General features: G+C 40.9%; 1 protein-coding gene and 1 long non-coding RNA gene across 2 annotated transcripts in view; one reads left to right on the forward strand and one right to left on the reverse strand.

The window, feature by feature from the left end:
• Positions 1-15,614, reverse strand: part of LOC147885557 (uncharacterized) — a 91,384-nt gene that overhangs the window by 42,708 nt on the left and 33,062 nt on the right. The gene's annotated exons all lie outside the window — the stretch shown is intronic.
• The window catches only part of LOC147885558 (uncharacterized), a 36,819-nt gene that overhangs the window by 14,218 nt on the left and 6,987 nt on the right, over positions 1-15,614 (forward strand). The gene's annotated exons all lie outside the window — the stretch shown is intronic.

Below are 15,614 nucleotides of genomic sequence, written 5' to 3' on the forward strand. Positions count from 1 at the left end.
CACACACAAAACTACAATAATCTTTCAAAAAGGGAAGAAGAGCTTACTCTTCAAAATACTAGACATTGCTTCCAAGTTTAATGATCTTACTTGAACTCGAGATAAGGTAGAAGTGATAACATTTTCATCCTTAATCCCTTCCATCTAGACTTCAAGAATCTAGGCCAAGAGGGTATCTTCTTCTTTTGTGAGGCCTGCATAAATCTTATACTTAGTTGTCTTGAAGTGCACAAAGTTGAGATATTCTATGTACAACTACCTTCTTGGATCTACACTATGACATCCTCCTATGTAATATAATCATAGGAGATGGTCTTTGCAATATGAAAATTTTCCTTATGTGCTAGAAATTCCAATTGCTAAGTGTAGTATTCCTAAATTCTGAGTGATAGTATTGCAAAGAGATAAATGATAGAATTGCTAAGTGCTAATTGCCAAGCACTAACATTTCTTAGTGCTCAGTGCTAGAATTGCTAAGTGCTAAGTGATAAGTGCTAGGATTGCTAAGTTCTGAGTCATAATACTACTAAGTGCTAAGTGCTAGCATTGTAGAGTCCTATATGGTAAGTGCTAAGTGGTAAGTCTTATGTGATAAGGGCTAAGTGCTAAGTGCTAGCATTGCAGAGTCTTATGTGCTAAGTGCTACCATAACAATGGTAAGTGTTGGCATTGCAGAGTGCTACACGCTAAGTTCTACATTATAGAGTGCTAAGTTATTAGTGACATGGTAAGTGCTAAGTGCTAGCATTGGAGAGTGCGAAGTGCTCAATTCTAGCATTGCTAAGTGCTAAGTGTCAAGTGCTAGCTTCTCCTAGCATAGCAGTGGTAGTTGATAGAGTAGTGCTACGGGGCAAGTACTATTCTAGCATACTGGTTTACCCTTGTGAAAATTTGCTTCATTGTAGATGACTACAGAAGATATGGAGTGGGAACATTAGATACAAGAATGTATGAAAATGATTCTATAACTATTGAGGTTGCCACTTATTTTGGTAAAGATCAATACTCCAATAATTTGATCAAGTCATTTATTACAACCACCATGATAGATGAGTCATACTTGCCTCCAAGTATGCCTAATGATATAAGAAATTTTTTGTTTTTAGGATCAATTTTTACAGCAATCCAGTCTCACTTGAGCCAAAATTCATTCCACCTAGTGATGAGAGAGTTCCTCTTTATGAGATTAACTGTCCCATGGGAGACACACAGCACAAGCTGAAGCATTGGACACAGCTACATCTGAGACATACCCAGTTCTGACATTCGTTAGATAGCTTTTTGACATCTATAAGCTTTGACATGTGAATCTATTCTCTCAAAGTGTTTTTTTTTTGGGCAAAGAAAGAAACCTTCTATTAATGCTTGAAAACCTTTATACAAAATAGCATCCTTGAAGGTGCTGAGAATGGAAAAAACCAAACTAGCCTATTATAGAGAAATCTAGCTCATTGCCTAGGGAATCTCTAGTATAGGGGTTAACAACCAGATGGGGGGACTATACAATGAGGGAGCTCACGGAGTGAATATGTAGAAAACTCCATTAGGCCTAGGTGGAGCATAAGGTTTAAATGATATCTTGGCAGATGGTGACCAAGGTAGCCGAGGCTAGAACTCGATGCTCACCTATCACAAGACTACTTTGAGAAACCATAATATTCCACCATGCTATCCTCTAAAGGGGAATGAGGATTCGAGAAATGAGGAGAAACCACCTCGTGGAGCTCTATCGTCTGAATGCTTTCACCCTATATTCGATAAGCTAGAGAGACGTCATCCATCTTGAAAGTGTGACCTCCCTTAGTCAACTAGGCCACCATTCCCCAGGTGTAGTCCCTCCGAAGGCTCTACATGTGGGTCAGTAGCTAGTGCGGCCGGATGAAGGAACCTCATCGGCAAGAGAAGCTTTTCGAGAAAAGAAGAATGGAGTCTGGAGAGCTGGCCGGCGGCTTGCAGTCTTGCACATGGGAGGCTGATAGATTCGATTTCTTTTGCCGTTGCGCGAACAGCGACCGTTTTTGTTGTTGTGGGTTGACAAAAGGGCAAAGCGGCCGGCGGGGAAAAGTTCAAAGTCGATTATTGGCGATAGCTAGGGGTAAAAGCGTTGCGGAGGGTAATGTATGCCGAAGGAGCAGAGAAAGGCGGGTGTGGTGATGCATTGCATGGACGAAGGTGAACGATGGCGCAGTCAGAAAAAACGGCAATAATGGATGATGAAGATGAACGATGGCGCAGTCAGGAAACGGCAATAATGGATTAAAAGATGAACGAGGGCGCAGTCAGAAAACTAGAAGAATAATGCAGGATGCGGAAGGTGGAGCGGATCAGAAATTGTAAAGTGCAGAAGATGAATCATGGACGGAACTTCAAGGAAGGTTGGCGGGGAAAGGCAATGCAATGCGGATGCGAATTCTACGAGAATTGGAAGAAGAATGAGTCGTTGGATTGAGACGATGCGAATACGAAAGTTGGCGTTGGAAAGGTTGCAAAGTTTGGTCTGTGCAGTGCTGCAAGAACGTTGGATTCGAATTCCAAAGATAGGCAATATAAAAATTTGATGAATCAAAGCATCGCATGAGAAGAACGTGGGCGATTAGAAAAATCATCTTATCAAATTATCAAACCATAAATTATCATCAATCAAAGATGGGCGATTACAAAAATCATCTTATCAAATGATCAAACCATAAATTATCATCATCAATCAACCATCATCTGATAGAGAAAGTGTCGATCAAACATTTGTAAGGTCAAAAGATCACGTCTCTTGTCGTCCAACTTTGACAACCACGACCACAGTCCATTTCAAAAACAATATATTTCTTGGATCTTGACAACCCATTATTATTATGCTTTCTCTGCATGCTCCTGTTTTTTTGGGTATATCATTCGCATCACATCATTTCCTGAATCCTCCTCATCATCATTATTCTCTCGTAGGATCAGTTTCATACTTTTGAAGGTATCGAGCATGACCTTCATAAACATTTTTCCTCGTATGTTTGGAGTATCGTGCAAGTGATTTCAAACCCGGTCCACAAATAGGATAAGCATGGTACACACTTGTAACAAGTCCTGCACGCGTGCATGAATGTATTACTATAAGACATGCATGCTAAAGAGAGTCATAAAAGCATAATCCTATATTATACATGTAAAGACACAACCACGTACCTGCGCACTCTCCATGTCCTAGGTAGTCATACATGGTCCACATCAAGATACCCTTGACCAAAAGATATCTTGGGTATGTCTAGGAGCTCTGAAAATATCAAAGACCCGCACTTCTCTCCATAAGATCTGTAAGTCTTCTATCAAAGGTGCCATGTACACATCCATATTTTTGGCCTTGTACTTCCTTGGCACAAGTAGTGCAAGCATGAGGTGTCCCTTCTTTATTGTTAGCCATGGTGGGATATTGTAATTCACCAAGGCTCTAGGCCATGTCAACCAAGATATCGAGTGTAACCCAAAAGGATTCACTCCGTCCATGGCGAGCCCAAGATGTAAGTTGCATGGCTCCCTTGCAAAGTTTGGCCACTAATTGTCTATGTGCTTCCAAGCTGCACCATCTACGGGAATCCTCAATGTATCATCAGTGGATCGATGAGATGCATGCCATGTCATCAACTCTGCCATGGATTTGCATCGGAACATGTGTTGTATTCTTGCAATGATGGAAAAGTGTCTCAAGACCTTTACCGGTATCTGCTCACCCTGCAAGTCATCACTATATCGTTGTTCCCCACACTTCGGACAACTAGCCAAATCTCCATGAAGAGAATATGATCATTACGGCAAGCATGCATGGTATCATAATCCATACCCACCATTGTTAGCATCTTCTTCACTTCATCTTTTGATGCAGGCATGGTATTTGGTGCAGGCAACATCTTCTGGAGCAACATATCACAATTTAAACATACATAGGCTTTGAATAATGATGATTCGGTACACTAATCCTACAGCTTAGAATCCCTGTAAGATATTGAGTAAGCTTAGAATCTTACAACCTAACATTGAGCAAACATTTACAAACTCATGCATTCTCTAACATAGAGTGACAAAAGTCCGTATTTGTTTGCTTAATAGTAGGCTATTGAAGCTTCACGTGGGAGGAAAGAGAGGGGAAAAGAGAGGAGAAAAAGGACAAAAGAGAGAAGATAAGAGAGAAAAAGAGAGGAGATAAGAGAGGAGATAAGAGAGGAAAAGAGAGGAGAAAAATGACAAAAGAGAGGAGATAAGAGAGAAAAAGAGAGGAGAAAAGAGAGGAGATAAGAGAGAAAAAGAGAGGAGAAAAAGGACAGAAGAGAGGAGATAAGAGAGGAGATAAGAGAGAAAAAGAGAAAAAGTAAAAAGAGAAAAAGTGGGGATAAAAGAGAGAAAAAGTGGGGATACAAAGGCCTCAAATAATGATGATTCTCAAATATACATGGTGATTCTCAAAACAAACAATATCCAAATAATGAGTCAAATTAATGCAGGAGCTAACCTCATTAAGGCCAAGACACTTCTATCCAACCACCCATACTTTGCTTGCAGATTCAAGATTGAGAGACAACCATGTAGTTTAGACATCCTAGTACCCTCGTACAACTGTGTTGATTGCAACTCTCGCATTTTGAACTTAGACTCTGACATCATGTGTACATGTGATGTAGTGCCCCTAAAAATAGAATCCATCATGTGGACCATACCCTCGTCATCATCCAGGAGACTATAGTCTTGCTTAAAGTATGAAGGTATATGCACACCCTCTGTTGAGATATCGAGCTCCACTCGCGATATGCCAGGGTGACTGTTGTGCATTTATGTCACCAACTTATAGCTAAAGATGCGGTTGGTACACCGCCCACAAATAATAGCTGGATGACAACTATCCTTATCTACTCTAGTTTGTGGCTCAGTTAGTATGCCACCTCAGTTAGTTGAGTTTGGTTTGAGACCCACATATAGGGTTCTTCTATTTTCTTTGTACCAGAGTTCTTTTGGCTTTCATAACTAAGAAGAGGAAAATTGTTTTCAGCCTCCACCTTTGTGTGTATTCCCCCATTTGTGCATGTGAGAAAGTCGCAAGTGAGACTCCTTCCCTCTCTCCCACTATCTTCACATGGTATCAGAGCCTTGTTCATGGTAAGGAGCTCAAGAAAGCAAGCCAAGTTTGTGGTGTCCTGGTAAGAGGACTAGTGTTGCTTTCCTATTTCGAGTTTGGGAGCAAATCTCTGCAAGTAGCACAGCCAGAAGTGCAAGAGTGCACTGTCTCAGATTGAGACGCCCTTCGTGGTGTGGCGAGAGTGCAGTATATGCTGCGGGTAAGGGCGAAGCCTTTTGTGACTTTATTTTTCTGATTCGAGGCCATTTTGGGGCCCATTTTGAAGGTGGAAGTTCTTCGCAGGCACTCAGAAAAAGGCCCTGTTTTTGTTGTGCGACCACTGCGCGGCTAGTCGGTGAAAAGTTGCCGCAAAAAGTGCATCGTATGCCTATGTGCAGAGATATTGGGAGTTGCACAATCATGCTTGTTGCCTGTTGATGCAAAATCGTCACAAGGAAGTGAATGTGTGGTGAAATACCACTTTCGTTAGTTTTGCAGATCTGCCCGTGTGAGGCAAAAGCTGTGTTTTTTGCAGTGACAGAATATTTTGCAGTGTTCTGTAATGGCATCTGATTCTCTTTCACAGATTGTCACTGAAAAGCTTGACAAGAACAACTTCCAGGCATGGAAGTTTAGAATGACGAATTTCTTGATGGGAAAAGGCTATTGGGAGTTCATTACAGGAAATGAACCTATTCTTCCTAATGTTCCCAATCAACAGGAAATGCAGGCATTCAAAGGATGGCATGAGAGAGCTAGGAAAGTTATGTACTGGCTGTCTATCAGTATTTTGGACTCCATGATTGTGCATATTCAGGATTCAAGTACGCCAAAGGAGGCATGGGATACTTTGGCAAAAATGTACAGCACAAATACGCAAGCCAGGAAAATGCAGCTCAAGCAAGAGCTGCACAATGTGCAGAGAGAAAACATGAGCATCAATGACTACCACATGAAGGTGAAGAAAATTGCGGATGCACTTGCTTCCATTGGGTCGCCAATGGATGATGACGATTTAGTTTCTGTGACCTTGAATTGTCTAGGAAAGGATTATGCACAGTTCTGGACATCCATTGCCATCCGTGAAAAATTTCCTGATTTTGAGGAGTTGATTGCTCTTCTAATTTCTGAAGAGCAGAGAAATGGTGGTGCATCTTCTTCAGCAGGAACTTCAAAAGAAACTGTCTTCTACTCAAATGCTAGCAGAGGTAGAGGCAGAGGTAGAGGAGGCCGATCTGTAGGCCCTCGTAGAAATCAAAATATGCAACAAACGCAAGAAAACCAGTCCTATGCAGGAGGACGTGGTAACTCTAGAGACAAGGGGAGCCAAAGAGGCCAAGGTGGATGGCAGAGAGGCCAAAATGCAAACAGCAATGATGAATGCTACTACTGTGGCAAAATGGGTCATATGGCTAAAGATTGCTACAAAAAGTAGAATGACATTATGAATGGAAAATTGCAGCAAGGCAATTATGCATCCTCTAGTAGACAGGGTGATGACAGAAATGAGCATCTATTTATGGTGTAGCATATGACCAATTGTGTGACAAGTGCAGAAGAACGAAATGATGTGTGGTATGTTGACTCAGGTGCATCAAACCACATGACAGGTTATGCAGAATGGATGCAAGATGCAAGGAAAATGGAAAAGCCAGGATTTGTGGAGACTGGTGATGATACTGCACATCCTATTGTGCAGATTGGTAAAATTCCTTTGTCTATGCAGGATGGGAAAAAGAAATACCTGTCCGATGTATTTCATGTCCCGAACATCACCAAGAACCTGGTTTCTGTTGGTCAAATGGTTGAGCAGGGCTTGTAGGTCAGATTTAATCCTCATGGATGCTTTGTTGAGGATATGAAAAATAACGGTCGCTTGATAGCAAAAGGAAAGAAGAAGGACAGGATGTTTACGTTGGATGCGGACATGCCTGAATTGAGTGCAGCAATGTTTGCACATGGGACCGGTGTAGTTGCAGATATTGATATCTGGCACAAACGCATTGGTCATGTTAATATACAACGACTTAAATCAATGCAAGCCCAAAATATTGCTGCAGGATTGCCTAAATTCAAGGTTGCAGAAATGCACAAGGTTTGTGAAGCCTATCAATTTGGGAAACAGGCGAGGAAACCTTTCCCTAGGCATGATCAAGAGAGTAAAAAGCCATTTGAATTAATCCACTCTGATGTGTGGACTACTAAAGCTGCATCTATTGGAGGCTATCACTATTTTGTCACATTTATTGATGACTTCAGCAGAAAACTTTGGGTGTATTTTATGAAAAAGAAAAGTGAAGTGTTTGGGCACTTACTAACAAACACAATAATTTCAACCATCAGCCTCGTCAATAACTAATGCCTATTCAAGCACACTAGTTTAGAACAATCACATAATTGGTGATTGAGCTGAAGCAGCCATGGTTGCATGATGTTCCAATCACCGGGCTGGTTTAGTACAATCACTCTCGTATTTTTGTGCCAAAATGTCGTCACTGTGGCAATGACTTCTGCACTTAGGTTGTCTATCCTTTTCTTGCATTCTGTTAAAGCCCACAGACTTCTCAGATCGGGATGATCGTGCATTGCTTTTGCTCTACGTTCAACCACTGGAGCCACATTGGTCCTTTTGATTAACAACATCTTTGACATTGTGTGCCCAAGCCATTTCTCCTTTGTTTTAGGGGACACCAGCATAGCTAATGTCATCCTGTTTGCAGCAACTAGGTGATCTAAGCTGTGCATCCCTTTCACTTTCTATAGGCCATTTCTCAAGTTAGAGAGCATCGCCTCTTGGGCGTGCATCTCCCGAGGGTGTTGGTAGGGTTGTTACTCTATGAACTTTAGGGTGCAGGCTAAAGCTTGTGAAGACTCAAGACTAGTAATCACTTGAATGGCTTGATGTTGCTATCTCGAATGCTCCCACCAATTGTGACACCATAGCTCATGTTCTTCGTGCCGATGGTATTAATCGAACACGTGCATCTACAACCGCTTCTTGTTGCTGCTCTGCAAGGAGTCTTCTTTGTTCTTCTTATTTCTCCCTTCGTAGATGTTGCAAAAAGTTTCTTTCATTGTTGATTCGATACTGTGCCAGTGATTTCCTCGACCTGTACTCTATTCCTTGTGCCTTGATCTGTCTTTTTAGCTTTCTTGACTCGCAACCTCTATCTGCTTCTCTTACAAGCCATGGCGAGTTGCATGTTGCCATTGATGCCATGGCCATGATAAGTTGCTATATCCTATAGTCTTCAAGATGCATGCTTCACACGCAACATAACACTTATAATGCTTTAACGGTCTCATTCCAAATCCTTATTCCATAATTTTTTGCTCTCATATTTAAGTTTGGAATGTGTACTCTAACTTGAAGACAAAGTTTGCCGAATTGCATTGAGCAATGTATAAGTTATGGGTCATGCAAGATACCCAATATAGTTTTTTCTCATATAGAAGATACAAAACATAAACTAAAGCAATACATCGATCAGTATATTTCCACAATGTATTGACAAATTGTGCACATATTGTGGATTTAATGCAAAAAAGTGTTGGAATTACTTTTCCATGTAAGCAAAAACTACACTGCATGGCCAAATAAAATTGCACATTATCAAACTTCATGCTTGCCATGTGGCCAAATAAAATCTTTGCTAGGCTACATACTTGTGATGGGTGTTTAAAATAAATTCAAATACACTCACAATTCATGCCTTTTGATGTCACATTAGAATAGTTTGCTATGACAACATTGCTGCAAGAATTGGTCTCCTCTTTATGAAAGGGATCAATTGTAGGAAATGATCCCGCTTGAGAAAATCACTGAACGATTTTTTTAAATTAGAAGTCATAGTTTGCAAATAGTTCCTTCCCTACATCGATAGCATGAGTTGTTGCTAAAGTAATGTTTCCATATGCGGCCTCATTGTTAGGCTCACAAGAATAACATGGTTCTATGGTGGGTGAATACACATACCATACATTTTCATGCTCCAAGTAGTCTCTACAATTGTTTATGTAGCCTTCCACATTACCATCATGTGCATCACCCATAATGTAGACTTGATTCTCTTCACCATCAGCTCCTGGGTCCTCAAGAATAGAGTATTTTAGTGCTCTATGGTTTAACAAGCATAGAGTCCTCCACTCAAAATGTTTGTACTTGGGTCCTCAGGATCTCGTATAATAGTTTTTCCAATTTAGTATTGCTATGTTCAAAGTGGTAATATTGGTAAGTGCTAAGTTCTAGCATTTCAGAGTCCTATGTAGTAAGTGCTAAGTCCTATGTGCTAAGGGCTAAGTGCTAAGTGCTAGCATTGCGGAATCTTATGTGCTAAGTGCTAGCATTGCAGAGTCTTATGTGCTAAGTGCTACCATAACAATTGTAAGTGTTGGCATTGTAGAGTGCTAAGTGCTAAATTCTAGCATTGCAGAGTGCTAATTTGTTCAAGTCATTTATTACAACCACCGTGCTAGATGAATCAGGCTTGCCTCCAAGCATGCCTAAAGATATAAGAAATTTGTTGTTTTTAGGATCAATTTTTAGAGCCATCCAGTCTCACAAGGCAAAAACCCATCCATTTGGTGATGAGGGAGTTCCTCTTCATGATATTAATAGTCCCATGGGAGAGACATAGCACAAGATGAAGCATTGGACACTGTCTCATGCGAGACACACAACATGCTAAAGACCCAGTTCCAACATCCCTATAGCATTAAAAGAAATAGATGATGATGATTGCCTCATCAATTCCCTAAAAATTAAAAAAAGGCAGAAATCAAATGGACTAAAGAGAAATGAGTCAACACATTTAGCAAAAAGAGGGAGGAGAAAGAGACAGAAAATCTTGATTTTAAGTCCCTCAACACAAGTAGAGAGCTTAAAATTTAAATCTTGTTTCCTTTGAGAAGCTGCAAAATGTAGTCACCTTGGGCCACGACAATTTCTTAATTACTTTGGTTAATTATTGAATGTTTTCTATAGCAGATGTCATAACTACATATGAAAATATCGTTATATAGCGACACTGGTAAACATTGCTATATAGTGATAATTAACAGAGCTTTAGAAAAAGCACTAGTGGGGCTAAACAGGCCTGTAGCAAGCCCTATTTAGCCACACTAGTGGCTTTTTTATAGTAATTACAAAAAAAAAAAAATTATTACAAAATTTCCCTTACGAAAAGGGTGATATAAAATCGCTCAAATGGACCGATCGAGCAACAGAAGCATATGCATGTCGAAGATATACAACATTGTTTGTTACAAAATTACCCTTTCAAAAAGGGTGATATAAAATCGCTTAAACGAGTCGATATACAAAAGTATATACATGGCAAAATATATGCAAACTACTACTACTAGTACTACTCTAGCTACTAGTACTCATTCGAATCATCGTCATCCTCCTCGTCCTTGTCTTGTTGGCTTGATCCTTGGCCCTCATGAGCTGTGCCTGATCCCTAGCCCTCATCATCGCTTGCCTCCTGTGATGGGATGCTTGAGCTTTGACTCTAAGAGCAAAACCATATTAATTGGGAATTAGATTGGAACTTAAAGAATAAAACAATTTAAAAAGTGAGATTATAACTTAAAGAATAAAACAATTTAAAAAGTGAGATTACAAGTAGGAGTAAACTTACACCGTGCGAGTAGCCACCTCAACCCAATCAACCGTCACTCCCATTGCCTCTTGCCCAATAAGCCACAGCTGTGTTCTAATGCAAAACATGCATCGCGTCTCTACATCTGTAGGAAGGCGACCCATCACAGCTTGCAATGGACCCAATTCGCAGCCCTCCTCTGACCCTCGAACATTTCGGGATGGTCCCTATTCTGCTTCTTGGAAAATTTCCAATCAGCTTTATCTACCCTAGCCCTCCCCTTTGTGATGGAATTATGCAAGGTTGATCTACAATGCTTTAAGACCAAACCGATGCACTCTTGCATGTAATTCTCATTGAACTCCCAATTTGGGGGGTTAGGGTATTTTTCTTTTAATTCATCGATGACCGTCTACTTCTTTTAGTCATCTTGATACCACCAATTAGTAGCAATGCGGCTCTTAAAGTGATAGCTCATCAATCGCCTCATGGTGGCCATCACTGATTTACCCTTTTTATCTTCTATTATCTCTCCAGCAGTCGTGATTTGATAGGACAGGTCCTCGACTAGGTAAGGAGGACTCATGGTAGTGGCAGAGTCAGAGCGAGTGGTGTTTGTGTGAGTGCTTTCAGAGTGTGGAGTAGTAGTGGGAGTAGCAGAGGACAAGGAACCTGACTGGTACTAGGTCTTGGGACCAAGTGGAGACCTGTAGGGATGTGAGTGTGCTGACTCATCTACATCTCCAAGCGACCCCTCCTACTCTTCCTTCCCTTACGATGGGCATGCTCAGGTGATTCACCCAGAGAGGGACAGCAGCTCCCCGAGCTGGCCTTCTACGTGTTGCCCTGTGGCAAGGTCTGTTTGGACTCTTCTCTCGCGACGCCGGCTCTTACTCACACGGGACTCACCGTATCATCGCAACCGCCAAGCTTTACCATCGCAATGGTTCGAATCACCACCAGCCGCTCTTCCGACGCTGCAAGTCGCCGATCTCGCACGCCCTTCACCGAATCACCCCCAAACAACTCGAGCTTCACGATACGATCGCAATTTCTCGGAATCACGACTCGTTTGGACGCTTGCAGGGCGATGCTCCGCGCTGCTGCTGTCAGTGGCGATTCACCGAATCAACTCCAGAGCTACGCGATCGAAATTCCACCGAATCATCAACCAGCGCCATCACAGCAGCTGAATGCTGACGCGAAAGGGACAAATTGGAAGAAATAGAAAGAGAGCATGTGGACGTCTAACATCCCACTCTGCCAATTTTAGATTGAAGTCCCCAACCAATAATCAATTCCTTAAAGGCAGAGTGTCAAGGGATGATAGGTTTGAAGTTCCCAACCAATAATCAATTCCTTAAGGCACAGTGTCAAGGGATGATAGGTTTGAATTGCATTCTCAGAGTAAACTCAGAGCGTTTACTTGAGCATGCCCATAGATCATGAACGGGCAAGATTTGTCCAGCCCAGATGACCCTTAGTCTAGATGAGCCGTAGTCTATAAACACCCAATGGGGTTGGAGCAAGGATGTATCACGAGTGGTCTTCTATCTCAGGAAGCATGTATGGAAGCAATGGTCTACTATTTAAGAAAACTTGGTAACTAGCCCGTAGGCCACTTCCAAGTTGCCAGGATCGATTATCCCTTGAGATGCAATGCCATGAAGACTCTGAATTGAAGTGCCATAGGCAAATAAGAGTCCAATTCGAAGTGGCAAGGTTCAACGTCTTTCAAATGAACACATGTGGATTACTTCCTGAGTACTCGTTTGGAAATGGCACATATGGATTATTTATTAAGTACTCGTTTGGACATGGCACATATTCATTACTTGTTTGGACGTGATCACTGTTCTCGGATGCCCATTTTCTTGGTTAGTTCTGGATGTTCTTTGTAATCTCGAATGCTCGTCTTCCCAGTTGTTCAGTACTTTCGGATATGAAGAGGTTGTTATTTCATTCCCACTATGATTATGTAACCTATGTCTAATCCACACAAGCATGCCTCTTGTCATATGTGTGTGGCTTATACTCGTTGTATTTTTAGTTGTTTGGTACCTCCGGCTACCCAATTGTTCGGTACTTCTGGGATGCCCAATTGTTTGTATTTCCAGTTGTTCGCTACTTTCGGCTACCCAATTGTTTGGTGCTTTTGGGATGCTCAATTGTTCAGTACTTCTGGATGCCGGAATGCTCGTTGTGTTTTTGAATTATTGGTTCGCGACTTGCAGAAAATTTATGGGCCTTCCTATTGTGTTGCTACGGCTTTCTTACACTACCCAAAAGACATTTCAACCCTAGCTTTGTGGACATCTCAAATCACCCCTCCATACTCATCTTTGGACTGACCGAAGCAATTTTCTCATACATTCATCCTTGGTACAATAGAAACGGACACTTAAATATTTGTTGTGTTCATATACACTTCATGAAATTGGTCATTTTATGTGGATGAATTGTGCAAAACATGAAGGCATGATTATAAAGGTTTGAGAAGGTTTGACCAGATTGAACTTAGAGACAACAAGCTCTACTATATTCAGATGAAGAGCTCAAACATCGAACTTGAAGATCTCAAGCCTTGATTATGCATCATCACTATGTCAAACAAGTTGAGATTTCCAGGAAGATTTTTCTATTTTTCACACATAGTTTGCACTGTATCATGCACCAAACAAATTCCTATACTTTGCACTGTACTATGGACAAGTGCTTGTCTTATGCCCTTATACTATCCACATGCAATTTGCACTGTATCACTGTATCATTCAAATTGGCATACGGCCATCCTTTGTATATACATTTTCACATAGTAATATATAGTGGCTTGGGTTTTTCCCTTGTACTCCGCAAGGGGCTTTTTCATCCGTAGTTAGAGGGCCTAGTTTGAGTGGGGGTGTTAGAGCTATATATAGCTTGCCCTAACTCAGCCTAGTCCTCAACTATATATATGCCTATGATCTATGAATAGAATCACTTTCTTGGGAGCAACTCTTGTGTCAGTCTCTCTCCTCTTTCTCCTCCTCTCAACACAACTCTTGTGTCCATCTCTCTCCTCTTTCTCTTCCTCTCAACAGCCACCAGTGGCCTTAGGCCTTTGATAACACTTTCAGAAGTGGTAGGAATCCCCCCTCAAACAATCTCTCTCCCTCCCTCCCTCTCACTCTCTCTTACAGATTCAATTCATTAGCTCTTGCAATCTCTGCCCTCTTTTCCATGTTGCACATCCACTTCCTCTTCTTTTCCACTATTTTTATTGTTTTAGATCTCGAGTAGGAATTATGAATGATTTATTACCATTCACCTTGCTTCCATATATTGCACCACCTAGTCTAACATATACTATTCTTTCCTAGGAGAATATTCCCCTACATTGAAAATTCCTAACAAGGTTCTAATCTATGGCGGGAACTCAGCATAGATGGTGGTCCTTTCTTGCCATTTGGTTCCTTGAAGAAATACTAGCTTGTCTCGAGGATTCTTTCATAAGTGGGGCGACCTTACTATGAAGATAGGTTTTTCATGGCGTAGTTCTTGCATGTGAGAGATGATTTCTCTTGCACAGCTAGCTGGCATGGAGATGAGAAGGGAAGGAACATTGGCTAGAGGAAATAGGGGCCTTATTCTTGCATTTAGAGTAGGAAGTGTTGGGCAAGTACTAGTTCTCACCTCATCGATCCAGGTCATCATATAGCATGAAATAGAGAGTGAGGTGGATATTAGACATCACCTCAGATCTCATCTAATGCACGTGAGGCTAGAGACTCCTTCGACCTTGCATTATGCGAACTCTTATGCGATTAGTCAGCAACAAATTCAAAAAGCATAGAGAGGGTTTTGCACCACTTGAGCGAGCGATCATGTCCTTGGAATGAAAACTCTTCTACACACGTGGGTGCCGATCACAATCATTACTTCAAGTTCTCTTCTATTAAAATTGTTGCATATCAATCTTATTCCATTTTGGAGCCCTTGATAAATTTTCTTTAGCATTTACTTATGAAGTGGAAATGAATCTCTGAATTTTATGGTGTAAATGAACTCACGTGGAAACTTTTCATCTAGTGTTGGCACCTTTTTTTGAACGATACTTTGAAGAGGATTTTTATAACTTTATTCAAGTCCATTAATCTTCATGGTTCACCCACTATTACATGTTAAGCATTGGTATTTTTGATCCTTTAAAGTGCATATCCTTAAAAAAAAATCCAAAATAGCCAAAATGACTTTCCAATGGTGGCGTTTGGTATACACTAAAATCTGATCAACATTATCCAAGATATGTCTGAAATTGCTATGAATGATGTATCAACTAATGCACTAGATTCCATGAACATTGATGGCAAAAAAAATTAGGCTGAAAAGGATGTGGCTTTTGATCACACCGGCCACTATGGCATATCAAGTACTTTGTCTACATTTCAATTAACAATACAAACAACAATTAATGTTGGTATGGAATGCTAAGCTAGGAATATTGTTACTTTATGAAAGATTGAGGATCCACTCTGGACGTGGAGTCGATAATCCATGTCAATGAGTTATCAATCTATCTTTGGGACCAATACATGGTTTATTTGTTTTGGATCTATAATACACACCAACTTCTTATCAATTCAAAGTTTCTAACTTCATTCTTCTTTATATACATTTTTTTGTTTGATTTACTAATTTATTTCTATATGTACACATTTATAAGCACCAGTTTTTGCTCTTCGGCCGCGCATTAAGCTGTAGTGCCACTTTCCTCATTTTCAAACCAGAGACTAGCCTCTCACTGCATGACCATCTGTCTCGTGAACATGTATGACCATCTGTCTCATTTGTTCACGAGAGAAATGTTCGTGAAAAGGGTAGTTATGTTCAGGAGATAAAAAACTAGAAGAAAAGGACTCTAAGCTTAAACCATGGCGCTG

This window comes from Dipteris shenzhenensis, chromosome 25 (assembly GCF_047967505.1).
Source record: "Dipteris shenzhenensis isolate YYH24624 ecotype China chromosome 25, Dip_SZ_1.0, whole genome shotgun sequence".
NCBI classification, from domain to species: domain Eukaryota; kingdom Viridiplantae; phylum Streptophyta; class Polypodiopsida; order Gleicheniales; family Dipteridaceae; genus Dipteris; species Dipteris shenzhenensis.